The 27,420-nt window shown below is 41.5% G+C and overlaps 1 pseudogene; it reads left to right on the plus strand.

Moving 5' to 3' along the window:
* Positions 1–23,164: 23,164 nt before the first annotated feature.
* LOC139600354 (cyclin-A1 pseudogene) lies at positions 23,165–24,370 on the plus strand (annotated as a pseudogene).
* The last annotated feature ends 3,050 nt before the right edge of the window (positions 24,371–27,420 follow it).

The following is a 27,420-nucleotide window of genomic DNA, read 5'->3' on the forward strand; positions in this document are numbered from 1 at the left end:
CACGTATTTCTCAGTTTGCAGCAGCTCGAGCTGTGCTCCTGTATACTGCTGGCAATAAATAGCATGGCCAAGAAGAGCAGAACATTCAGCTGGGGAAACATTCAGCTACTTAATGACAAGCAAAGACCTGAGTTGGCTGGCCAGCTCTACATAAGGGTCAGGGAACTGCATTTTACCAATTTTCTCAGTCTCCTCCATAATCCAAGGCAGGGATGAGCAGTTTCAGAGAGAAGACATCCCACCTGTCTTGGGATATGAGATGAGAACCTGCTGTCTAGATAAATGTAGATGAATGGTGTAGACTGAGCTACCTTTTACATGGATAAAGATGTGGGGACATGGTTTAGTGGTCTTGGCAGTGTTAGATTAACATGATGTTCATAAAGGTCTTTTCCAACCCAAATTATGTTATGATTCCACAAATCTTGCTGGATGCAGTGTGGTGGAAATCTTTCCAAAGTCTTAGTCATTCAAGGTGCTGCCTGATCACAAGCGGTCCATTAGATTCAAATGCATAAACATGAATTCCCTAGTGAAATGAAATAAAGGTGAGCTTGTCTAAGTTTTGATGATCTTGTTCCCTGTTTTCCATCCTTGTCTGTGTTGCAGAGACAGCCATGGTACTAGGACTGAATTCCTCAAAATCAGTTGGTCCCAATCCCAGATATCTAGGTGATCACCAAGCTGTGGCCTTTGGTACTATCTGAGAAACAAGCACTTGGATAACAGCTTGTTGTTACACATCCACACAAAAAGGAAGCTTTCCAGACCCTTTTGGAATGTGAGTCATCCGGTGCCTTTTCTGTCCAGGCTGTCATCAGCCACAGTTTAATGTGTACCACAGTCTTTGCTATGAAGAGGAATGGGCACTAGTGCTTCTTTGTGCTTATGGATGTGCAAAGATGGGCCATTCCTTCCTCTCCCACCCAACTTCCAGCTTCTCTGGAAAATCAGTACCTGAAAGTAAAAAAGGTCATCTGTAAAGTCATGAGACAAACACAACTGAAGGTGGTTCAAGCAGTTTTTAAGGTATTTGGTTTATATTCCACCCCCACACATTCATAACCAGTGCAAGCTCAGCCTTCACTCAGATGGGAAAGGTATTGTCTGGCACCAGTGTCCTGAAACACTAGGGAAAAAAGCCAACTATCCCAAACAGACAGCACCAGAGGTGGGGTGCTGGGACAGCAGTGGCCATCTGTTTGTGACACTATTTCATAGACAGCCTAATCTTATTTGTTTATGGCAAAGATACCACTGGTCAGGCAGGCTTCATCTTTTTCCTAACCCTGGGTCTGAGCTAGACTCTGGGTGTGGAAATTACTATGGCAGGGAACTGGTTATTTTGGAAGCATTTCTGCTACACCACTCTAGGCTATTATTCTGGATGAAAAAAATCATAGTGTGATTTGATCTGCAAACAGATACTTAGCAGAATTATTATGTTTTGTACCCACACACAGCAATCCCTCCACGTTGTTATGAGAGACACCGTGTTCAAGGCTGAGCCACAACAGAGTGGGCTGTATTTCTATGGGCTGAAATGTCAGGATAAGGATCTTATTCTGTTTTTGCACTGTTGAGAAGAAGGAGAAAAGTGATACAAAGCCTTCTTAATTTCAAACATAAGCTTTGCAATTACTGCTGCACAAATACTTATTCCTAGGATTGCCCATCCCTCTGGGGGTGGTGGTTTCACACTTTTCCAGAGAAACTTGCACTGCCATAAAACCTGGCTAAAAGTCACACATCTGAGCTCCTGGCATTTTTCTCTTCACATGCACTATGTGATCCTGAAAATATTTCCCAAATAGGGAACTGTGTATGGATGGAAGCAGCGATGTGGCTGTACACAGTCATCAAGCATGGGGTTTGTTCTCCATGGTTATTTACAGCCTGATGTTGGTTTTCATCGCTGATATTTTAGTTTTTTTCAAATGAAAAACACCTTTTGATGGTGACCCTTTGTTCCTCAGATTGTGTCTGTATTCCTGCAGAACTCCCAACAGGGAAGTACTTTCCTGGCTAAGTGTAGTGAATGTCAATAATTACTTTCTTTCAACTTACCAGAGCTCTCAGGATTAAGATTAATAAAACACTGACTCTCAGCAAAGAAGCTTAAATAAAGGATGGGTACTTCAAGCTCAGCCTGCTATATTGATTAGATAGCTCCATTTATTTCTCCCTGCTCAATGAGATAGTTTGAAGCTGTTGCATAACATAGGCAACTAATGACAGCTGTACTTGAGACGAAGTGGTTTTGACTCAAGTGCTATTGAGAATAAATTTAAAGTATCGTTATCTAGACATCACAGAAGTGACTAAAATCTAGGATGCAAGCTCTAAAGTGATACAGGCTGATAGCTGCTGAACACGGAGCAAAGTAGGAGGGCTGACTCCCTAATGAAGCACGTTAGACCATTGCTCAGCCTCGCCCCATGCCACCATAGGCTGGAGCAAGGCAGCAGGAAAATGCAAATGAGAGGGCTGCTAAATTCATCAAAAGTGAGAAACAAGTACTGATGCCCAGGTAGACATAGTAGAGCCTTTGACTGGATGAAAGAAATGCATTCTGCAAAGCTTTTAAGAGCTGGTAAGGGGCAAATGAGAAGGACAGGACTGCAAAGATGACTCAGCAATGTGCAGTGTTAGAAATAGCACAAGGATCTGACCTCCCCTGAAGTGACACTTTTTTATTGGCACAAGCAGTGTCTACAGGGTTGTTTGTCCTACTGTATAATCAGCAGTAACTGCAAATGCATTTTTACAACCTTAGCCATTTCTGCCTCAGGGTTTGGGAAGCAACTGAAGTTATTGCTCTGCTTCTCTGGCCTTTTTTGACCTTCACACTTTTATTTAAAGCATTTGTCTACTTTGCAAATTTCAGTGGCATTCACATTCAGAAAGCATCAAGTGCACACATTGCAAGATCTATATTACATGTTTTCTATTATCTCATGCCATCAACTCACCAATGAAATAGCTTAGGTGAAAGTATGCAGGTACAAGGCATGACATTACTCAGAGTAACTCTTAAAATGTCCCTTGCTCTGTGGTGTAGTTTAAATCAACTGCTAAAAACCTTGCATGAATATATTTGCTGACATTTCTGTGAAAGACCATTCTGTGGACTGGACCTGAATAGCATTTTATTTTAAGTTTACTCACCCAATAAATAGCATAAATTGCTCTGCCCTGCCAAGGGTTTATCTTTGAGCACTTCATTTCATAAACAATCCTAATCCCATCCCATCTGTTTTGCCTTCTCCCAAGCTTTTTGGATGTACTAAAACTGTAGGTTATTTCCTGGGGACTTGAAAACGGGAAAGCAGAAACACCGTGGCATTGTATACACCTTACTAAAACCATGTAGAATAGTCCACAAACTTCCTCCAGGAGGAGTAGAGGAGTGAAGGAATTTAACACAACTGTACATTTTGTTTTCATCTGAAGTTTATAATTAATTTTATGGTGTGAACAGTTGAATTTTTCTATAAACATGTAAATATGTGAAAAGTTTTTAGACTAGAAAAGGTAGTTTTTGTTTGTTTTTTTTTTCAAGAGTCTATGTTGTTACAGGAGAGGATAATTTGGTTTTGAGTAAACAGAACATAAATATATGTTATACTTTAAAACCTCTCATAGCACTTTTAGTGTATTTGTGGAGTTCCCGGACAAAGGGAGGAATGATGAATCTCTGTGTTCTTAGAAGGCTAATTTATTATTTTATGATACTATATCATATTAAAGAACACTATACTAAACTATACTAAACTATACTAAAGAATAAAGAAAGGATACTTACAGAAGGCTAAAAAGATGCTAATGAAAACTTGTGAATCTTTCCAGAGCCTTGACACAGTTTGACTGTGATTGGTCATTAAGTCAAAACAACTCACATGAAACCAATGAAACCATGTCCAAACACATTCCACATGAGCAAAACAGAGGAGAAGCAATGAGATAATATTGTTTTGTTTTCCTTTTTCCTCTTTTCTGAGGCTTCTCAGCTTCCCAGGAGCAAAATCCTGGGTGAAGGGATTTTTCCAGAAAATATGACGGTGATACCCTTTGGCATCTCCAAGGGTACAACAAGAGCTCCCTGTCTTTGGACAACCTTTACATCCTAGCACTGCAGAAGTGCAGAGCCTGTGGGTGCTGCTGGAGATGACTCCCTGAAAAAGGAGGGAAAGGTTTTGGTTCTCCTGTCATGATTTCACCCTGGCTGGCAGCTGAACACGATGCTGCCACTCCCTCACACCTCCTCCGGTGGACTGGGGGAGAGAACCAGAAGAGTAAAAGCCTGGAAACCTGTGGGTTGAAATAGAGACAGTTTAACAGGTGAAGCAAAATCCAAAAAAGAAAGCAAAGCAAAACAGGGAGTTTATTCACCACTTCCCATGGCCAGGAAGGTGTCCTGCCATTTCTAGGAAAGCAGAGCTCCATCATGGGTGACAGTGATTTGGGGAAATAAAATTCCATCTATCCAAACATCCTCCCCCTTTCTCCTTCTTACCCCAGCTCGATATGCTGATTATGATGATATTCCTTTGTCCAGTTGGGGTCAGCTGTTCCAGCTGTGTCCCCTCCCAGCATCCTCTGCACCCTCAGCCCTCTCACTGTTGGGGCGGGCTGAGAGGCAGAAAGGGCCCTGACCCTGTGCCAGCACTGCTCAGCTGCGAGCAGTAACAAACATACACCTGTGCTATCAGCTCTCTCATGCTCACAAATTCAAAACACAACCCCATACCAGTTATCAGTAAGAAAATTAACTCTATCTCAGCCAAAAGCAGCACATGCTGAAGTCATTAATTATGATCAGTCTGTATCAATGGACTGATCTGTTTTTGTATCACAGAATAATTGTGAGCCTCCTAATCAGGAGAAATTCTGAACTGTCAAGGTAGGAAAGGCTGCATCTCATGCAGAGGTTGTTTGGTGACACAAATAGTGATGGTTGCTGTCAATCTGCTCTCCTGTCTTCCTTGTATCTACAGCAGGAAAGCAATTTACTGGCTTGCTTCCCATCTGATATTTTTGAAGAGTTGCATGATAAGAAAAGCAGCAGAATTGTATTTGAAACTTTTTGCTTTTTAAATCTTGGGTTCCTCTGCCATCATTTACAGCCAGGAGCATAACTAAGGCAGGGAGGGGAGAGGGTCTGATGAACTTTCTCACATTGGGGGTTTCCAACACAACAGCACTTTTGATTTAAAGTTTCAAGTGTGTTTGAAAGGGTTTGAAAGAATGCTGGCATATCAGAAAAGAAACAGTATGCACAAAAAACTTCAAAAACTGCCAATCCATTCTTTCAAGGGTCCATGGAGTTTTCCAAGTTGAGAAAGAGGTCAATGCAGGAGCCATCAGGTGATTGCTCTTTCTAACATGTGCAGTCCATCAGCTCTCCGCCTTCCAGCTACTGCTGGTGCTTTTTGCAGCTGAATGACAGACAATGTCTGTCAGCAGGGGACACACGAGCTGTGTCACACTTCTCACAAGGCTGCCTGCATACGTTACAAAACCCCTCTCTCTTTGCCTCAGGACAGCTGTGCCAAAGCACGCTGGGCATTGCACTGTCTAAAGATTTAGAGTAGGGGTAAATGCGGAGAGACAGGGAAGACAAGATGAGGGAACATTATTAGTTTAACAGGAGACCCTGCGCCTGTGAATGGAGCTCAAAGCACCAGCTGGCAGGATGGTGCTTCCTACCATAAACCATGCAGCCCAGCCAAGAGTTATTACAAAGGACTGAGACCAGACATGAGGGACATGTATCATCCTGTTTCCCATCTCATTATATGCTGTGACATTTGTATTGTTATTTTATTGTGAGCAATTTGAGAGAAAAGTGCTTTGCTTCATCAGAAAGTTTATGTCTGAACTTGGTTTCTAATTTTTCATGAAGACCGAAAAGCATAAAAGGAAAGCACCATGGATGAAATATAATATAACAAAAAGAATTTAAACCAGAGGCTAACTGGGTTGGAAAAGATTTCATAACAGTCCCACTTTGGACATTGCATGTTATCTTTCTTGACACAGGTTTAGCACAAATACTTGCAAGTTGCTGCAGCTTTTCAATGTTGTCTTCTTCCCAGCTCTTAATGCAGACCTGCTTAGAATGAGCATCTCTCTTCATGTAATTGATCCAACAAAAAGTTACATCTGAAATCCAGTGCTGTCACTGGCTTCAGCAAGACCAGCACTACCCCAAAGCTCTGACATGGCCAGTCCATAGGCAGGACGAAGGTTTCTTCCTCAGCTCTGTACAATGCCCCTCTGTTCATCCATTCTTACTTCATGACTGAGCAGGGACTTGTTCTAGTTTGGCTTTAAGTGCTGTTGAACTGTTTTCTTGCGCTCCAAAACATATGCTTTGCTATAATGATTGAACCAGAAATGAACCTTCACCAATTTATCCTGTTACAATTTGCTTTCTCCTATATTCTTGTGGATGGAGAGCTGGACATGAGCCAGAAATGTGCCCTTTCTTCTTCCTTGCTGCATCAAAGGCAGTGTGGCCAGCAGGTTGAGGGAGATGATTCTGCCCCTCTCCTGTGCGCTGGTGAGACTCTGGATGCAGCTCTGGATGCAGCTCTGGAGTGCTGCATCCAGCTCTGCCTCATGCTCAGCACAGAGACTGGAATAAATCTGGCCCAAGGTCCTGCTCAGGAACTGGTTGGGCAGCAGTCAGCAGATGGTGAGGAATTGCATTGTGCATCACTTGTTTTGTATACTCCATTTGTTTTATAATTATTTTTAGTACTTGCCCTTCCTTCTCTGTACTATTAAACTGTTTTTTTCTCAACCTATGAATTTTGCTTTTTTTTTCTTTTTCCCCAATTCTTGCCACATCCCACTGAGGTGGGAGACTGATTGAGTGAGTGGCTGTGTGGTGTTCAGCTGCCTGGTGGGTTAAACCATGACACTTCTGATGCTTCTAATGGCAGAGTTCTAACAAACAGAACTGCAGAATACTTCAGGTTGGAAGTGACTTTGGGAGGAATCAAGTCCATTTTCCTGGCCAAAAGGAGGGCTAGCTTCAAAGATAGATTAGAAAAAAAATCCAGTTACATTAAAAATGATACATTGCAGGTTTGAGGTAGCCAGCAGTGACTGTAATTCTTAGTGGATGTTGTTTTCATAAATTTTCAAGGGGAAAAAGGAGGAGAAAGCACTTTAGAAAGCATTAGTTGTAATGGCCTCTTTTTTCATTTGAATTTATTGTCCTATGCCTGGAAAAACACCTGGCCTGCCTTACCTAGAGGACTGGAGGCAGCATGGACTTGAATGGTGGGAAGATCAGGATAAATGAGATAAACAGCCTGAAAGAGGGTATAGGTGACTTGTTTCTTTGTCAGCAGAAGGAAAACAATGGAAAAGAACCTGGAGGATGAGAAGGTATTGAGAATCCCATCTCAATGTAATGATAATTTCAGTCATATGTGAGCAGAGCTGCCTCCTCATCTCTCCTAAAAAAGTGTTCAGCAGAAGTCTTAAACAATCTTATGAAGCAAGAGTAATAATATAACCATTTTTATTCTTTGTCTGCAGATAGGATGTCTCTTATAAAATCCTTGGTAGTTTTCTGCTATGACAGGTTCCTTCTTCAAAATTTGTTTCAAGGTAAGCACCATCTTTATGGGGAAACATATTTCACCCACCTTTATCTTCTGTTAGCAGATAAAGTGCTATAATGATGTGTAGTTTTATAAATGGGATATAATTTGATACAGAAAGCAGTCAAGTATGATTACAAGCACTCTGGGGTAGCCAGTTGGGCTGACTTTGATAAACTGATGTGTATTTGGAGGAATCTGGGGTTTCTTTTACTGCAGTATAGACCACAGTGTGGAGAGTCATGAGTTCTAGGGACTCTGAACTCAGATCACAGCTGATGTGAGCAGAGCAATTCTAATTAGTTGCTGCAAAAATTGCAGCTTGCAACAAAGTACCAAAAAAAAAGTAATCTGGACAAGCAGAAACCAAATTGTCAAGTTTTTAATTTTGAACTTTATTGATATTTTCTTTTTAATGCTCTGAATGTTTAATGAATTTACTACTTCTTAACATTCATCAAAATCTTAATCTTCCTTTTTTCAGGATAATACTTCTAGCTACAATAAAATGCAGTGTCTCTTCATCCCATTGAAAAGGATAAATTTCTTCTTCTATTTCTGTACTTTATACATATAATTAACTTGAAAAAGTATGCCCTCTTTTTAAAAGGTATTTAAAAACCACACTTAGAGAAACATTCATCAGCATTTTCTCTGCCTTTTAGTGTATGAGCTCTGTTTCTTAAAAGCACATCCAGCAGGCACTCCCATGCTCCTTGTGCAAGTAAACTAGTCACCAGCCTTTGGAGGTCAGTTTGTGATTCACACTTCACCAGTTCCCTGCCAGAGCCAAGATAATCCATCACTGTGGTGGCAGCAGTGGAGAACACCGCTGTGGCAGGATTTTAGGTGTGGCTTGAACTTCAGGTATCTTCCTGAGCAGTACAGAATCCAGCTCCTGGTTAGGTATGTGGCTGAGCCAATACTTCAGCATCTGAGTTCAAGTGCTTTCCTGAAGTCTCCAGCGGGCTCAATCTCTAAGAGAGATCCTTCTAGATCCTTTGATATATATACACATATTTTTGGAACTCTCTGTGTATTCATAGCTAGCATATGTCATTGTATTTACGTTATTGTGGGTTGTGTTTCCAAAATGGAGTTTGGAGATGCACATGTCTCCTGATGGGAGCACACCTGAACATCAAAACCCCAACTGTGGCTGATTGATCAGTGTAGATCTAAATACCAACCCATTCCCGGCATCTTCAGTTTATCTAATTACTTTCTAGGAAAGAAAAGGATTATTTTTTAATTGCAATAATTAGAATAGTTAAATGAAACAGCAAGCAATAACTATGGGCTTATTATACCTTCTAAAAAAGACATGCAGTACTTTTTATGTGCTTCAGGAATACAATTAAAGCAGGAAATTTTCTAAGCCCTTACTTTCCTTGGTTTTAATTATTGCTGAAACCTGATTACAGGAGCACAAAAAGGCGTAGAAGAGCAAAGGATGTTAAAGGAGGAAGGAAACAGTTGGAGTGGTGTGTGAGCTGTAAATGCACTTGCCTTTCACTTTGCTGACAAGCATTGCAGCTAAATTTTAGCAAGAACCTGGTCATTTTTTGTACAATTTGTATCAATTCGCAGCTTCTGCTCCACTTTGGGTAAGGGAGCAGTTTTATGTGAAGCAACTACACGGGTGAATAGTTTTAATGTCTCCTTGGAATGACTATCACTTCACTGAACCAAGGGATATATAATTACACACTTCGTAACTAGCTACTAGCAAGTGAAAATTGCAGTAAACATTTGAATATTTTAAGGGATGTTGTCAAGAATTTGGCCAATTCCAGGTCCAATTGCTACACTTAGTACCTGGGAGACTGTAACTTTATCCAAGGTAAACAAGAAAGCTGACAGGGGTGCTGACTGTTATTTTTGGTTTGCCCTTTGGTTGCAGTTCCAGAGAGCAAATTTCCAGGTGAAAACATTTCCAAAGTAGGTCACTTCTCCAGCTATAGCTACACTAACAGCATTCACTGCACTATAACATGACAAGCAGCACTCAAAATTACCATTATGTATTATGACTGCAGGTTAAATTCCCAGGATGCATCCACTGAAGAATATTTCCCAATACATTTTTTTAAAATGAAATTTAAAACACCACTAAAGCCAAAAGCTTATCTTTCTTGGGTTTTGCTATTGTGAATGTTGCTCATACTCCATGGTGGGCCTGTGTGTGGCAACTCATAATAAAATCGTGTTGTGTACCAAAACAATGTCAACTGCATCTGAAATTTGCATACCTTGAGGGCTTTACATTTCTTTGTCTTAAATGTCTAATTACTTTAATAAGGAAAGTGTTCAGGGGAGTGCTAATGCAGTAAAGCAATTTTCTATCTCTGTAATTTTCCCAGCCTGCTTTTTGACAATGTATGTTGTTTCAAGTGCCTTGCAAGATAAACAACATTCCATAGTAAAATACTGCCAGGTACTTGAGAGGGCCTTTAAGCTGGGAATGCAAGATCTGTGAAGTGCCAGATTTTCAATAAAGGGCCTCCTTGTCTATGTCAGCTTTTTATTGATTAATTATAATTACACTACGGTAGGCAGTGTCTGCACACTTTATGGATTTCTTTTGACCCAGCTAAGTCATTCTTGCTCTCTCTATTTAATTGTAAATATGAGTTTTAATCACTTCCCATTATTTCTTTGTTGAAAGGACTGAGATTAGTGGCGGGGAATGACACATGTATTTTAATTACACCATGATTATTTCTATCTGCTATTACTCTTTGTTAGAAGCAAGCAGGACTTTGTATGTCCACACCTTGGTGCAGGCAGTGTTGCTAAGCTACTGCTGTGCTGGCTGGCCTTCGTGGGCAGCATCCTTCAGCTGTGAGGACCAAGGGTACCTCAGCTGCCAGCACATGTGACCACTGCCTTCATATATATGGCTCAGGTAACTTCACACCTGGGGCTCAGAATGACATAAAATGAATAGAAATATAAGATGGAAAAGCCCAAAATTAGCTATTGCTGCTTTCAGAGCAGTAGGCTCTGTGCATTGCCCTGTCCCATGTCCCCGAAGTGCTTAGAGCACAATAACCTTGTGTGGTTAATGAACAGTTCCCCTGCCAGCACTGGGACAAGCTGAGCAAGCTGCTGGGGAATGAAGATGCCTCTTCACCCCATCACCAAACCTGCCAAGCACAAAATTCTCTGAAGATCTTAGACACCCCCATCATGACTTGGGCAACATTTTTATGCCCAAATTCAAACCCATGTGTCCTTCACACCCAGACTGAAGAAGGATTTGCTCATGGTTTCTGTGGACACTACTGAGGCTTCTTGGTGACTCCTGAGCATTGTACAGACCTACTCTAGCTGAGTATATAATTAAAGTACAAATATATAATACACAATAAAATATATCATACACAATAAAATACATAATTACAGTACTTCAGGGCTCAAAACCTTGCTTTGGTGACTGTAGCCCCACATGGGCAATGGCTCAGGTTGCTTAGAGAAGCTGTGAAAGTCCTATTCCTAGAAGTGTTTAAGGACAGGTTGGATGGATCTCTGAGCAACCTGGTCTACTGAAGATGTCCCTGTCCACAGCAGGGAGGGGCTAGAGCTAGATTGTCCTTAAGGTCCCTTCCAACCCAAATCATTCCACAATTCTTTGATTTTACGGTTTTTCGAGCACTGTTGTTACCAGTTGAAGGATGAGGTAAGCTTGGACTAGCATAATATTATCCTTATGAAACAGGAGCAGAAGGACTGCTACTTGGGATTATCACACAACCATCAAATTATTTAAGTTGGAAAAGACATCCAAGATTGTCATGTCTAATCATTAACCCAACATTGTCAAGTCCACCACTAATCCAGGTCTGTAAGTGCCACTTCTACACGTCTTTTAAATACCTCCAGGAATGATGACTCAACCACTTCCCTGTCAGCCTATTCTAATGCCTGACCACCCTTCCCTGAATAAATTTTCCTAGTATCCAATCTAAACCTCTTCTGACCATTTCCTTTTGTCCTGTTGCTTGTTACTTGGGAGACCAAACCCCACCTGGCTCCACCCACCTCTAAAACTTTCAGGCAGTTGTAGAGTGATAATGTCTCCCCTGAGCCTCCTTCTCTCCAGACTAAACACCCCCAGCTCCCTGAGCTGCTCACCAGACTTGTGCTCCAGACCCTTCCCCAGCTCCTTGCCCTTCTATGGACCTTCTCCAGCACCTCAGAGTCCTTGTAGTGAGTGCCCAGAACTGAACACAGCATTCAAGGTGCCCTCACCAGTGCTGAGTACAGGGGCACAATCCCTGTCCTGATCACGCTGGCCACACTATTGTGGATACATAGGATGCCATTGGCCTCCTTGGATTAGGTGCCTCTTCCTTTTTTTCGTCCTAAAGGGAATGAGGGCAGCTTGCTCTGAGCATGCAACTTCAGCTGATGGTTTGCATCTGGTCATTTAGTGCTGTTTAGGTTATATTTGGTTAATATTACCTAATCTACACCTGAAAATATCTTGAAATGGGAGATTTAAACAGAGAAAAACATGAAACTTTGACTCTCAGTGGATGCTTTGAATATTTGATAAATTGCCTACGTTTTTCTTTGCAACTCTTTAGACACGATCTTTCAGCTTCAGCAGTCATTTTGGAAAGGGATCTGAGGATAAAACCCCACGATCTGCCATGGTAACAACATCATTTTTTATCTGTTTCAAAGGATGGATTTGTCAGTGAGAGAAGACACTGTTGTGATTAAGCTGGTAAGCTTTGGCTTACGACCTTGGACTCTGTTTCAGTTCTGCTGGAGGCTTTATTTTTAACATCAAGAACATCAAATTTTTGTGCCCTGGTCCTTTATTCATACATGAGATACCCTTTAACTACTGGTTCTTATCTATCCAAATGTTCCCTAGTTCTTGTACCTCAGTGTATTACAAAGTTGAAGTACACGTTCTGCCAAGGGTGGTGGACAAAAATGCATAATATATAATTTCTACTGTACTAGTAAACTCAGTTCAATATTTATAGTACAGCTGGAAAAAAAATTGTTTTCCTTAAAATGCTTTTCTTTTTTTTTTTCCAGGCAGTTATCGGAAAAAGAACAAGAGTACTCAGATTTGTTTGTAAATTTAAAAAACATGAAACAAGGAAACAAACCCAAACCCTAAAAAAATTCAAATATAAGCTGAAGTAAATAAAGCAGATTAAAATGTCAAACCACAACCAAAAATAATCAAAATATTTCTACTAACAAGAGATATTTTGAAAGCCCATTTTGCATCAATCCAGAATTATTCATTGAAGTAAAAATTGCATTGAGAGAGCTCAATTTAGGTTTGGCAGAATAGGCTGAACTCAGCCTCATCTGGTGCCTTTCTAAATGTATCCATTGTGAAGGGAATGCCTTTTGGATGGAGCATTAGTATCTCCAAACTATTCCTGTCTTCTAAATTTCTTCCAGAAAGATGGTTGTAGGACTACTGAATATTGTATTTTCTGTCCTTCTTTTTCCTAAAACCTGAAGCTCAAATACTTCTTCAAGTATGTGCTGCAGTGTCTTTTAAAGTCAGGCATCAGCTTGAATCATAAAATTATAGAATCAGAATGATTTAGGTTGGAAGAGTCCTTAAAGGTCATTTAGTTTCAACTCCCCTGCCATTGCAGGCACATCTTACACTAGATCAGGTTGCTGAAGCCCCATCCAACCTGGTCTAAGATGCATGCAAAGAGCTAATTTTGACTTTAAGTCAGATTTTATTCCAAATGGTTGCAAAAGTCTTCATGTGAGCAAGTAGAGTGGGATACCATACTGCAGCAATCCCTGGACAGAGCATTAAGAGAATAAATCTTGCATGTACCTGCTCTGTCCTGGACCACTGCTTGTTTGGGTTTTTACATCTCTCTAAAGACCTTTTCTACTTGGCTGATTACCTGATTAACCAAATTTATAATTTTCCCCTCTCAGTTTGGAGGAGTAAGCTATATTTCCTTTTGAAAGATGAATTCTGGGCAAACTGCTGTTTTAGATCCAGCAGAGAAGATAATCTCATGTGCAGTAATTAGCCCTTCAAGAGAATTTCACAGTTAGTTCCATTAGGAATCTCTCTTTACTGTTCACTTCTCTTAACTGCTCCTGCTTACATGACACACTTGCAAAGCTACAGGTTTAGATTAGAGGATTTGTCTTAGTTTATGGCTGTGCTGCTTTTAATTTTGTTAATGGTAATGCAATTTTACATTTCTTACTTTTCACATACAACAACCATTTTCTTGCATCTGATATTCTTGCTTCATGATTTTCTCCCCCGTTTGCATCTCATTTTTGGAGTTTATGCCAACATAATGACATGCCATTGAAATCAGAGCCAGGACTCATTAGCTCCAGTAATTACCACTTTCCTCTGTCCTGGAGGGGTAGAGCATTGCTCCTTTTCCCACTGCCAGCCAAGCTTTTCATTAGTGCAGCCATCCACAGAGTTAACAAATCCTCTTGGAGCAGGGGGCTGCAAGAGTGTAGGGATGGTCTTCTCTCAGCCAGTGGATCTCCTGCCTCTCCTCTCCCTGAATCACAGATAGAACAGCCAATGCAAGCTGCCCAATGTACATTTGAAAATATCCCTTGCTATGATTACTTAGGACTTCTTTCCACATCAAATTAGAAAAATATTTTCTCTCAAATACCACTCAGATTTCTGCCCTTTGTTTCCCTTTCTCTAGAGTTTTCACTACTCTTTTCCCCATTGTAACCTTCTAATTGCCTCCTTCTTTCTTCCTGCTTTCTGGGTATCCCTCCTTGCACTAATTCATAACTGTGCTTGCCTCATGTCTGCATCTCATCTCTTGCAAGGATCAAAAATAAAATGAATGAGAAGGATACATGGCTGTAGAGAAACTCCACATCCAATGTCCCAGAGGATACCTGTTTGTGGCACCAATGCCATCTGGAGTAAAATAAGTGCTGGGGGAGGCAGATCTGGGGACATTGTTCCTTGTCATGTGTAGATTTACTGAAAATCATTTCAGTGTGTACATTTCAGCATTGTGATGTACTTATCTATGCTTTGCTCATGCTACTAAATATTTCTTTTATTTTGATTAAAGTTTATTTAATACCTTTTTGTTAAAAGGGGTTTTTACCATTCAGATATGACCAAAAGAATAGCATTTGTCTTATTTGCTTGTTGAAACATGGCATAGCTAGGATTGTCTTGAGCATAGCAACAGATGGCTAATTCTTCTTTCTCTTCAGGACCACCAGGGATAGGAAGGCAGTTATTTTTGGGGACTGACAATATTCCTTTCTCTTTGGCTGCTAGGGTTAAACATCAGAGTTTGGTTTTGATTTAGACTGTTGTGTATCACTGCTCTTCTCTCATCACTGCTAGCTTTTCTCCTGACAGACATTACAGCTACATGACAACAAAGAGCTTGATCTGTTTCCTGAAACCTCAGTGAGCCATGCAAATGACTCTGCAATAATCTGCAGATGCCATGATGTTTCAAGACCCAACCGGAATTTCTTCACTGACAGAAGAGTTGCCCTGTTTGTCATTGTACTGGATCAAGGGTAGGGCCTTCTAGGGCTAATTGGCACAGCAAAAAAACTTCTGATGTTTTATGTTAGGAAAGTGACATTTGAAGACTTATGCCATTAGCTAGAAGATAAAACGGAAATAAATGACCTATTTTTAAAGATAATTAGATTCAGTTTTGGCATTTACATATATTTCTGTCGTACAAGAAAATTGATTTACATAAAAATAAAGCAATTTGTCAAATATGATGGCCCCATTTCAGATTGGAGCCCAGTGAAGAGAGGCTGCTTGTGGCAAAACATCTATGTCATGTGCTTGGCTAGCCCTACTTACCTGTATTCATGGAGAGGAGAGGTCAGACCATGAAGGGAAACAAATAGGTTTGTTCCCATGGATGCCAATTGATCTATGGGCTGGGTTTGGGTTTGTCTTAATTAGTTTTTCCCCCACATACACTGGCCTAGGTCTGGATCTTTACTACAGGATTTTCAGAGGCAGAATTTGCTAATTTTTGTCCCCATCTGGATAAGAGGTATTTTGAACATTAGAGTGGATGCTGCCTTATAAATGAGCTAATCCTGGAGAGAAGGTGTGTGTTTGTACCTCTTCCCTTTGCCTCCCCTCCTCAGGGCACTCTCTCCACCCTAGTGGGGTTCAATGTCTGTCCTCCTCCAAGCATTGGCCACCACTGTCAGATGCTTTGTGACAAATGAGTTTTAGAAGCTAAAATAATGTACAGGATGGCACAAGAAATGCAGAATCTGAATCAGAAGTTTCTTGGAGTTCCTTGAATCTTAGAGGGGCAGCTTTGCTTCGTGTGCTGAAATAGAGATGGTGGTTTCAGATCTGGGAGCTTCAAAAAATGCTCTGGAATAGTATGGAGCTTGGTCTGGAGCTAACCCATTCTGAAGTCTGTTACTGCAGGTGAAATTACCCTAGGGGTACCTCTGATCTGCCATGGCCCTCATCCACCCAATTAGGCCCTCATCCACCCTATTAACTTTAGGCCAGTTAATAACTTTACTCAATCAGGTTGCTTCTTTGAAGCTAATAGAGATATTCATGTCTCCAGGTTAGGCATACACATTAAATTATCTTGCTTAATTAGAGTTTGTGGTTCTTTCTATTGGCCAAGATCTAATGAAAAGATTTTATTAACAATGAAGTCAAAGTTGCATATTTCCAATTCCTTTTATTATCTCACCAGGGAGCATTTGTATCGTTAATTAATGAAATTATTATCTCAAATCAGCTTTCATGGTGCTTGAGAATTTTACAAGTATTAAAGTGTAAGTATAACAAAAGGAAGAGTCCAACTCTGTTAATATAGTTAAACCTTCAGAATTTATAGATTAGATCATAGAGAATTTAATTTAACATTCTCTAAAGAGTTTCACAGGTCTTTTTCTGCAAGATATTTTCTCCCTTATCTATTTTAGAGCTGGGGTTTTGCACTTTTTTTCTAGCTAGTTCATTTTTATCCTTAAGGGCACACTGTATTTTTAAATTTCCGAATCTTCCTTACACTTCCACTTCCAAAAATGGCAAAGATCTCTTTTGGAGAAAAATGTTCTTAATTTTCAATTGTCAGAATGAGTAAATAATACATCCTGGTGTTGTAAGTTGTGTCTGCAGGTGTATAAACCCCTGAACTGGAGAAACAGACACATTTTTAACATAGTGAAAGAGGTAAGAGACTTTTTAAACTCCAAATTTTCCTTCTCAGGCCTTGAAAACGTATGTGCCTCTGCATATTCAGGGACAGATATTGTGATATGCAGCCAGTCCTGTGCAAAGCTGAAAATGTTACCTAACATTTGGTCTCAACAAGCTGGTATGGAGCATTCTGGTAGTCATCACTTCTATCTGGAAGTCTGTGGGTTTCTGATCAAGTCTCTTTCTCTGCCTGTGAAATTACAGATGGGTGAAACAAACCCTGCTCCCAGCATTGCTTCCCTTAAAAAAATCTATTGTAGTTTAAAGCGCATGACTTAAAAATTTTTGCAACTCTGAAGCACATTTGTAGCATAGATGTACTACACAAAAATCACAGAACAAGAAGAAATCCCCACCTCCAACTCATTAGGAGTGAGACAAGAGTAGCACATCACATGTCAGATTCTTGATTAACTATAAGGGAAAATGATCCCAGACAGTAGTGCCTGGCTGAATCTACCCAGAGCAGGACTAATTTTTGCTATACAGATGAAGTGACTGATGATGGAATGGCCAATATTTGATGTGGTGTTGCTGTCAGCAGCCCTGCAATAAAACAAAGCAATAAGGAACAGGGCCAGCACTCAGACAGCTAGCAACATTTGTAAAGGTAATTCTACAGCCTTACAGTTGCTGAGAAAACGTGTGCTTTGATGTGCTAAATTAGCATGTAAACTCCAAGCCAAAGGTTTGAAACACTCAGCATTGCAAAATAGTGTTATTTAGCACATGGAAATGACCTTCAAAGGAATAACAAGAGCGTAACTGGAACTCAACAGACCTTTTTTTGAGTAGAAAATGTACCTGATGATGGCATTTTCCCCTGCCTTGTGTCAGACAGGCCAATCCAGTGATGGCAGCCGCCCTCTGTTGTCCCAGGATAAGATGGAAGATCCCTCTTGCTGGCAGTGACTGGGAAAGGCTGGTGTGTCTGCAGTTTGTGTGTGCTGGGCAGGCAGCTCTGCCAGGACATTGCCTGTGGAGCTAGCTGGTTATTTAGGTCTAGCCTGGAAGTGGTTTTTGTGAGCTGCAGAATTCCCCTGAAAGAGTCCTGGGGCTCTGTACATAGCTGGAGGAGTGGGAAGTGTGTTCATGGATGCCAAAGTGAATTGTTAGCTTATTTCTGTGTTCTTGACTTGCCTAAAGGGGTTTTAATGGCTAGTTTTTATTGAAACAGTTCAGCAAACTTAGTTCTGATACTTTCTGATAAAATGGTTCTCATGACCCTCAGTTCAGCCAGGCATTTCAAGACATGTTGAAATCTAAATCCTTTAGAAAGGCACTGGTACATTGATGAGGTCAGCAGCCATAAACATAGACTTAATGCTGAAATAACCAAATCCTGTGGCATGGTGCTGCATGCTGTAAAATATCTACATGTGAGGCAAGCGCCCAGACATGGATGGGTATGCAATGCTTCCTTAGATGCCCTTCCTTAGCACCCAAGAGACAAGGCAAAAAAACCTACAGAAGGCTGGCATCCATCAGCAGCCAGAGGCCCAGGGGTGTATGCTTGAAATACATGTGTGATTTCTCACCTCCTTGCACAATCACAGGGCTGTAAACTTAAATGAATTGTAAAGTAGGTTGAAAGTGGATTGTAAAGTAGAGAAGTATACTTATGAGGGTATGGTTTTGTTGCCAGTTCTTAAGATAGTTTTTAGATCTCTATACATTTCTAAGCAGCCATTTTATAATCCCCTAAAACCATCCCTACCTTTCTTTGTGATGCTACAGTGCCATCCCATAAGCTACTATGGAAATCTGTTACCATTTTCTGGCAATGTTAGTCCATTTATAATAAAAGAAAATTCCTGCACCAGCCTATTCTGCCAAGAAGCCTGTAAAAGTCTCAGGAAACTCAAGAGAGGAACAGCATTCTTAATTGATTTAACAAGACAACTCTTACAGGCTTTTGTATTTCTGAAGTACCTGATGACGACATTTAATTCTGCTTTATTTTGAGAGAGAAGTGGTGGAGGGGGATTGTCATGTTACTGGTGAATAGAGGCATTCACACAAGCAAATAAACACTGAAGGTCTTCAGTGACTGATTTTAATTGGAGGTGATTAAAGCCAAGAAAGAGACAGTGTGACAGCATGAATTCATGTTCATGCTTTCCTAGAACTCAAGATTTCTAGTATTTCCAGTGTTTTAAGTACCTCCGGGTAAATTACATAAAAATGGACAATGCTTGCAAGATTGTGTAAGATGCGTGCTATCAAAGCAAGAGAAGCGTCAAAGACTCATCACTCAAATGCAGCAAAAGTCAGCTTTGAAAGGCTTTGCCCTTGTGCTGGAAACCCTGTGTGCTGGCTGCTTTCTTCAAGAATTGTAGAATGGTTTGGATTGGAAAGGATCTTTAAAGACCATCTAGTCCAGGAAAACCAAGATCATCTACTCTAGAGAAGTGATGATTCCACCTTGCTCTTGTTTGGTGGAGACCCTGCTGTTGACAGCAGATGTGCTATGAAGAGCTCAGGCAGGACACTTGACTGGGGAAGTCTGAACTTCTGACCCCAGGGCTGGTGATTCACCATCATTTGGCAGCCAGAATCATAATTGGAGTAGAAATAAAGAAACCCAGTGCTCAGCAAAGGTTGTTTAAACAGTCTTTGGAATATCAAATAAATATGGTGAAATATTTTCTTGTTAAAATGTTATTTGTAATATGTAATTGCATATTTTATCTATTTTATCTTTAACACCTAGTTATGTCTGTTACCTGTCTGATTTTTTGTTCAGTCTTAAACTGTAGCAGCTTATTTAAAACTGCATTTATTATTTTTCCTATGCATGTTGCATAAATGAGTGTCAATAGGAGCAGTATGGAAATGAATCAATTTGTAATTACAATAGCATTAAATATATTTTGCTAGTGTCTGAATGGAAAACATTTCATATGAAAAATTAATTCCACCCACTTGAAAGAGGAAATCAAAGTTGTGCTTTAGTCTCTGCTCTTTAAAAATAGCTGATAGTCAGCTTTTTATTTTCTTTTTTTTTATATTTTAGTTTTTCTGTGGAAATGAAAGTCAATGTTCTTTCTTTAAAACAGAATTATTTAAAGAAATAAGAATAAAGTCTGTTTTGGAAAAATTTAATAGCAGACTGCTTGAACTGCAAAGCACTGGTAAATAAGTTTAGCTGGGGAATGAACCTGAAAACAATTTCTGAAACAAAGGGCAAATGAACTGCCCATAGGTATTTTGTGCTGTTGTCCAAGCCCTGTCTACAAATCTGGACTTCTTGTCATACAAACGAAGGATATTCTACTCTATCCCTGTGTCATTTTTTTCAGAGCTCTTCTCTTCATTGGTGGCTGAGAACCCTGTTCTCTTCAGAGGAAGCAAAAGATGTTTGAAGACGAAATCTAGTTCCAAAAAACAAAGGAGATTAATTATAGCTTTAAATTAAATAACTTTAATTTAAGAATGAAAATACCTTTAGAAATTAGTTGTACTAGGTGTGTGAAGATGGAGTCTGACTCAGCACAAATGAAGAAAAACTGATTTTTTTTTCTTGAGATTCCCAACTGAAAACAAAGATCTATTGAGGGCCAACTCTCAAAGTCATTTTTTTTTGTCACTGACAAAATGGCAGGTACAGAGTAACACAATAGGAATGCCAGAAATTAGAAGCTACTGTTCAGCTGAGGACATTGAAATTTTGGAATTCATTAACATCTTTTCAATGTATTTTCACTGAAATGCTATTTGAAGCATTCTCTCTGAAGAGTAGAAAAGGACCAGATTGTTCTTTTTGCAGGAGTTTGCAAAATGCTACATTTATTTTTAACTAAAACTGTCAGTTTCCCACAAAAATAGCTAGGAAATATTTGAAAATTTTCTTGTGTTTCAGTTTAGTGGTAACACTAAAATGCTTTGAGTAAATTTTACTTTTTAATACCATGACATTGCAAAACCAGACATCATTTCAAGCTGAAAAGTCAAACCTGGTGGTTTGAAAAGTATTGAAAGAACTTGATTGGCAGAATGTCCTCAGAGGACTGACTTTATTTTTCTATTTTTTGCCAAATGGAATGTCTCTGCAAGAGATATGTGCCTACACAAAGGTTCTGGTTTGTCAAAACATTTTTTTTTCCACGTAACACCTTTGTAGGAAAATGTTTGACTGATACCAGTCCTCAGGACTTGTTGATCAGCAAAACTTTAGGTGCTTACATCTCATATAACCACTGCATAATGCATGACTTAAAGAAGACCAGATTTTACAATTTTTTAAGACTGACAGAATGAACTGCAGAGATAAAAGGCTTGGCCTGAAAATTCTAGTTCTTTTAACATACCCTGTGCCAGTAATGTCCTTCATTTGCTGTTTCAGATGCATTCTGGCCAGACAGAAAGCATGGTTTATTGCTAAAATTTCCCGCATTACGGTACAGGCTAATATTTCAAAAATGAGCCTATGCAGCTTCATTTATGCTACATGAATTTACATGGAAAGCTACATTTGGGGAAATTTTTTCTACCTTAGCTGTGTTTTGACAGCTATGTACGACAGATTCATCTGCAGCAGTCTGTGTCCAGATTATTGCTGAAAGTAGCATGCCCTTTGTGAGTGTATGAACCCAGGAAAAGTTACTGGAAAACAATAGGAATGGAAGAAAAGAAGGTACTTACACAATGCCCATTTGAGGTGATGTTCTCCAATATGTACTTGTCCTCGCCCAAATATTGATCCCCATTCCTCTCGGGTTTTGTGTTGCTGAAATGGCTCCTGAGGTATTAAAAAGTCTTTTTTCCCAGCCCCATGACCGAAGAAGAAGTTGAGATTCCTCAGTGCTGCTTTTCGAGGTTGATATTTTCTCTTATCTATTACATTTTTTCTCTGACCTGCTGAGGTCTGTCCAGCAGGTTGGGTTGAGGCACGCTGACCACCCTTGGGGTGGTGTTAGCTTTTTATACTAAGAACTACGTGTACTTTATTTACAATAATTTTCCAGTACCTATCACCTATGTTAGACAGTCTGTCTCTACTCTAAACCAATCCAGAAGTGTCACCATCACAGCAGAAGATGGAGGTGCGGGAAGATATCGCGATGTTACGCTCAGGCGGAACCCCTCCCCTTTTACCTTTACTTTACCATTAACCCCTGTTATAAATGACCCCGTGAAACCGTTAATAAACGCCATTTCACCGTCCACCACATTGGTGTGTGTGTGTGCTTGGTCCGTGTGGCAAAGGTGCTGCCACCGAGCCGTCCTCAACCCAGGACGCCACGCCCCAAGCGGCGGCAACAAGTGGTGCTGAGGACCCGGGAACGATCCGGGAAGCGGGAATCACCTGGGCGAGTGAACGACAGCCAGAGCAGCAGGACTGTCTCTGGCGGGGAGGACGCTCCCAGAGGACCGGTGAAGGGGGAAAGTCTCGCGCTGAGAATCGGCGAAGGAGGAAGGCTCGGGCCAGGAGCTGGCGAAAGAGGAAGGCTCGCGCCTAGGACCGACGAAGGAGGAGGTCTCACGCCGGGAATCAGCGAAGGAGGAAGTCTCACGCTGCGGCCGGCGAAAGAGGAGGTCTCGTGTCGTGAATTGGCGAAAGAGGAAGTCTCGCGCCAGAAGCTGGCAAAAGAGGAGGTCTCACGTCGAAAACCAGCGAAGGAGAGGATGGAGCCCTTTGCCAAGGTCATTTTTAAAATTCACAGACAGTGGGGCATAGATTGTGAGCTGGGAGGCTTTATCCTCGCGGTGTCGAGGCTCCTGCGCATTGGGGTAATTGGGCAGCTGGTGGATATTCTCCACCCGGAAGTGTGAGATGATTGTACCAAGGCCCTAGCAGAGGAGGCTATGTCCTCAGGCTTGGGGCGAAATCTAAAATTATGGGGCAGGGTCATGCAGGCTCTGAAAAAGGACCAGCAAGGAAAGGATCCCCAAGCAGGAGCAGGGAAAGTGGAAGGCCACCCAGGACTGTTTGCAGGAGGAGCTCCGGCAGGGTGCGGATGATCGTGGGTCCACTGAGTGTGGGGATTCGCAGCTGTGGGAACGCTCTTTGCGGCTCCTGAGCCCAGGCACCCCTACTACGGGGAAAAAGTGGTCATTTTGGGACGGGCTGCTAGAGGAAGTGTGAGGTGCAGCCTTTAGCTCGGAGGTGTGGAGTGCAGCCGTTGACTCGGAGGCACGAGGTGCTGCGCCGGGGGTTGAGCTGCTGAGCTCCCAACCGGCTGTGGCCAACAGCTGCCGCCTCCAGCGGCCGCGCCTACACAGGGCCGGCGGGCAGCCTGGGCTGTGCAGGGCGGCCGGACTCTTCCATGGGCTGGTGGTGAGCAGAGCCAGGCAGTGCAGTACCGACGTCGTGGCGATGCATCACACCGGAGAGAAGAGCCGTGCGGGGTGGCGGGAGTCCTGCCCCACCACCCTCCGCAGCAGCGGTGGCTGGGCCGTGCTGGGGGTGCTGACGGAGAACAGGCAGCAGCAGCAGCGGCCCGGCGGCCATGGTGCTGCTGTTATCAAGCACTTCTCTGGCTTTGAAAACACCATCACTTCATCTAGAAAAGATGAAGTGCCCAACTGCATAATCAGTGCTGCATCAAAGCAAGGTTTTGCTATCTACATAGATGATTCAGAAGATAAAGAAAACTACAGCTGCCAAGTGTCTGAAGAGCTGGAATTAAGCCACTGTAATCTGGATACCAGTGCAATGACATCCAGTATTCATCAGCTGCTGGATCTGAGTTCAGGCTCTCCTATGGTAGTGGAAGATGTTGTAACTCTGGCTGTGGGAGAATATGCAGAAGACATTTATCAGTACCTCCAAGAGGCAGAAGTAAGATTTAGGCCCAAGCCCTACTACATGAAGAAGCAGCCAGATATCACAACAAGTGATATCCTGGTAGACCGGCTGGTGGAAGTAGGGGGAGAGTATAAACTTCGGACAGAGACTTTGTTCTTGGCAATGAGCTTCCTGGACAGGTTTCTTTCCTGCATGTCTGCTCTCAGAGGGAAGTTACAGCTTGTGGGAACAGCAGCAATTCTTCTGGCTGCGAAATATGAAGAGATCTACCCACCAGATGTGGATGAATTTGTCTATAAAACAGATGATACCAACACAAAGAAGCAGTTGCTAAGAATGGAACACTTGCTTCTCAAAGTGCTGGGTTTTGACCTAACAGCCCCAACCGTCAGCCAGTTTCTCCTTCAGTATATTTAGAGACGTGGAATCTGTATGAGGATCGAGAACTTTGCAAGGTATCTTGCAGAGCTGAGTCTCCAAGTTGATCCTCTTCTGAAGTACCTTCCTTCACAAATTGCTGCAGCAGGCTACTGTTTAGCAAACTATACAGTGAACAGATCTTTCTGGCCAGAAGAACACCTTAACATCGAGACACTGGGCTGCCGGGCACTAGAGGAAGGCCCACAAGTCATGATTAAAAATGTGTTAGGAGAATGGGAAACGGGTTGGAGGCTGGTACTCACAGGGCGAGGGTACGCAGCTGTCAAGAAAAATAGTAAAATTAAATGGTGCCCACTTAAGTCGATAAAACCGGACCTTCAGGGCAAAAACTAATGAAATTTGTAAAGTTTGTTTTGCAGGACTGAATCCTCAGATGCCCCTGCGGCCCGTATACCCCGCTTCCTAAAGGCTGTGAGGAATCATCAAGCAGCCCGATGGCAGACCATACCGGGGTCATGAAAAACTCAGTGACCAAACTAAAGGAGAGGCCGTCGCAGAGAAGGACTGGGGGAAAAAGCTCAACAAAAATGTTATCAGTCATGGTTCACATAAATGTTATTTTTGAAAGTCTTGTTTTAAGTGGTATCCATCAAGTAGAGTTGGAACTCTGGCCAGATTCTGGCTCTACTTGAATGAATGCCAATGAACCCGGAGTTTTTCCTGCATCAAAGGGTCAAAGGGCGTTTTGGAGAGAACATGAGTACGGACATGAGCTCTCCAAATCTCTCTAGTTTTAAGGTCAAACAGGTCGCAGACTCTGGGAGGATAATTCGGTGCTGTGGTGTCAACCAAAAAACTGAGGAGGTCCTGCGAACATATCCAAAGTCATGGTTCAGTCAGTCCCCATGACTGATCGCCTTATATTTTAAACAAGTTCGTGTTGTTTTTTAGAAAAACCCAGTTAGAGATAGTTAGCTTTTCGTTTGTTAAACATTTACACTTACAAGTTTGTTGCAGTTGTGTTACATTGTTCAAGTTCAGTGCATTTTGCCAGTTACACGTTTCCCACTTATCAGTTTTAACCTTAGCATTTTCTATGTTTTTAGCTGGTCATAAAAGTGGGGGGGAAATGTGGGAAGATATCGCGATGTTACGCTCAGGATATCGCGATGTTACGCTCAGGCGTAACCCCTCCCCTTTTACCTTTACCGTTAACCCCTGTTATAAATGACCCCGTGAAACCATTAATAAATGCCATTTCACCGTCCACCACATTGGTGTGTGTGTGCTTGGTCCATGTGGCAAAGGTGCTGCCACCGAGCCATCCTCAACCCGGGACGCCACGCCCCAAGCGGCAGCAACATGGAGGACAAGAAGAAGAAGAAGAAGAAGAAGAAGAAGAAGAAGAAGAAGAAGAAGAAGAAGAAGAAGAAGGAGGAGGAGAAGGACAGAACATGCCCAGATTCCTCCATCTTGCCTCTTGAACTACTGTTCTAAATCCCCAAAATTCTACTTTTTCACCCTGTGACAAATTAACTATCATTCTACTCAAACTCTTGTGGCTTGTAAATCTTCACACAAAGTTGGTAATTTTTTCCATGGGCTAAAATGGAAGGCACAGGTGTTTTTGACTCTGTGCCAAGGCCTCTGAGCCCCTTGCCAGGGTCTTGAGTCCTCCAGGGAAGCCAGAGGAATGTCCTGGGTTCTGACACATTCCCTGGTTAGTTGTTGGCCTTGGGTAAAGTACATAGAGGGAAGAACAGAAAGGCTGTCACACAAACTGTGTTCCAAGTGGTGAGGTTTGTGAAAAGCATCAAGAAAAGGCTGCATGACTCCAGATGGAAAGAGGCAAACAGAGCAGGTTACCTGGAGCAAGTTGATGCTCTCAGTTCCTCAGCGGCGTCCAGACGGCAGGTGAAGGACATTGCACAGGTCACTGAGAAGGAGGAAAAGGAGGATCTAGTGAATCACAGAATCACTTAAATTGGAAAAGGCCTCTAAGATCTAAGAGGTCCATTAAGTTGGCACTGCCAAGTCTACCACTAAACCATATCCCTAGGCACCATATCTAAATAAAGCAGTTTAAAGGCCCATACAGACACTCATTTGGTGATATGTGCCAGCCAATATGAATTGGTCAAGAACAAGTCATGTTAAAAAATTTATATGGCTTATTAAGGGGAATTAAAAGGTGTGATATATCTTGACCTGAGCATGACTTTTGGAATTGACTTGCATAAGCAACTTAGGGAATGATCTAGATGAAATAATGATGAGTGGGGTGAATAATCGCATTAAATTTGCTCTAAAAACTGTTAAGAATTATTCCAACTGAAATTGGCAGTGCGTTTTAAGTGGAGTCTTGTGGAGGTCTATCTTGTTTTACCCAGTATAAGCATTAATGTCTCAGAAGATGGAATCTGACAAATGCTTATAATCTTCTTAAAATAAACAAATTTGATAAGAATTGGAAGTACTTTGACGGGCCAGATTTTATTTTAAAATAATCTAGATATTTTGGAGAACTGATCCAAAATCAACAAGAGGGAGTTCAACTGAGGCAAGAGCAAAGAACTGTGGTTAAGGAAGAAAAAAGTAAAAGACACCTATCAAATGAGAAATATCTGGCAGTGCAGCTGTACTGTGAAAAATCATTTGAGAGTTGGAGTGGAGTACAAGCTGGATCCTTTCTGGGAATGTATTGCAAAAAGTGTGATGTGCATAGCACATGGAAATAAATGTGTGTCTCTTCACTGTGCTGGTGAGACCTCAATTGGAGCACTGGTACTGATCTGTAAAGTAGAATGAGAATGCATAGGAAACACAGAAAATAGTAGTGAGAATGCTAAAAACTTTGGGTTGTGTAAGAGAACCCTGAACAAATTTCTTTTTCCAGAAAAGAAGGTCAGGAGCAGAAATTATAACCTTTTCCAGCATTTAAACTGATGGATACAACATAGAGTGGGATCATTATTCTCTGTAACTGGGTTGTAGGGTAGGAACTAACCACCTTAACCAGCAAAAACAACATAGAGATGTGAACTGGAAAAGGTCACTTTGGGAATTTGTTGGATTACTGTCTTAGGACAGTATTACACATTGTTCAGGCCAATGCCTATTAGAGAAGTTTTCCTGGTGGTTACTTGTAGCTTTGAGGGGCCAGAGGAAGGTGTTGAGAAAATCGACTTAGAGAGTGTCACACAGCCCTGACTTTGGTGATTAATGTTACCTCCAGGAGATTCTTTCTTCAGAAGCAAATTTGCAAAGATATGTTAACTGCCTTATCACACACAGACTGAGCAGGAGTAGGTGCCTGCAGGTGAAGACCTGGTACACAATATCTCAGTACACCTGTGCACAAAGATATCAGCGTGCACTGTTCTTGTCTGCCTGTCTCTAAATGGGCACAGTCTCTATGAGAACAACTGCTTTGACTATGCAAA

Source organism: Agelaius tricolor, unplaced genomic scaffold, assembly GCF_023055355.1.
Source record: "Agelaius tricolor isolate 1412-34295 unplaced genomic scaffold, bAgeTri1.0.p SCAF_26, whole genome shotgun sequence".
Taxonomy (NCBI): Eukaryota; Metazoa; Chordata; class Aves; order Passeriformes; family Icteridae; genus Agelaius; species Agelaius tricolor.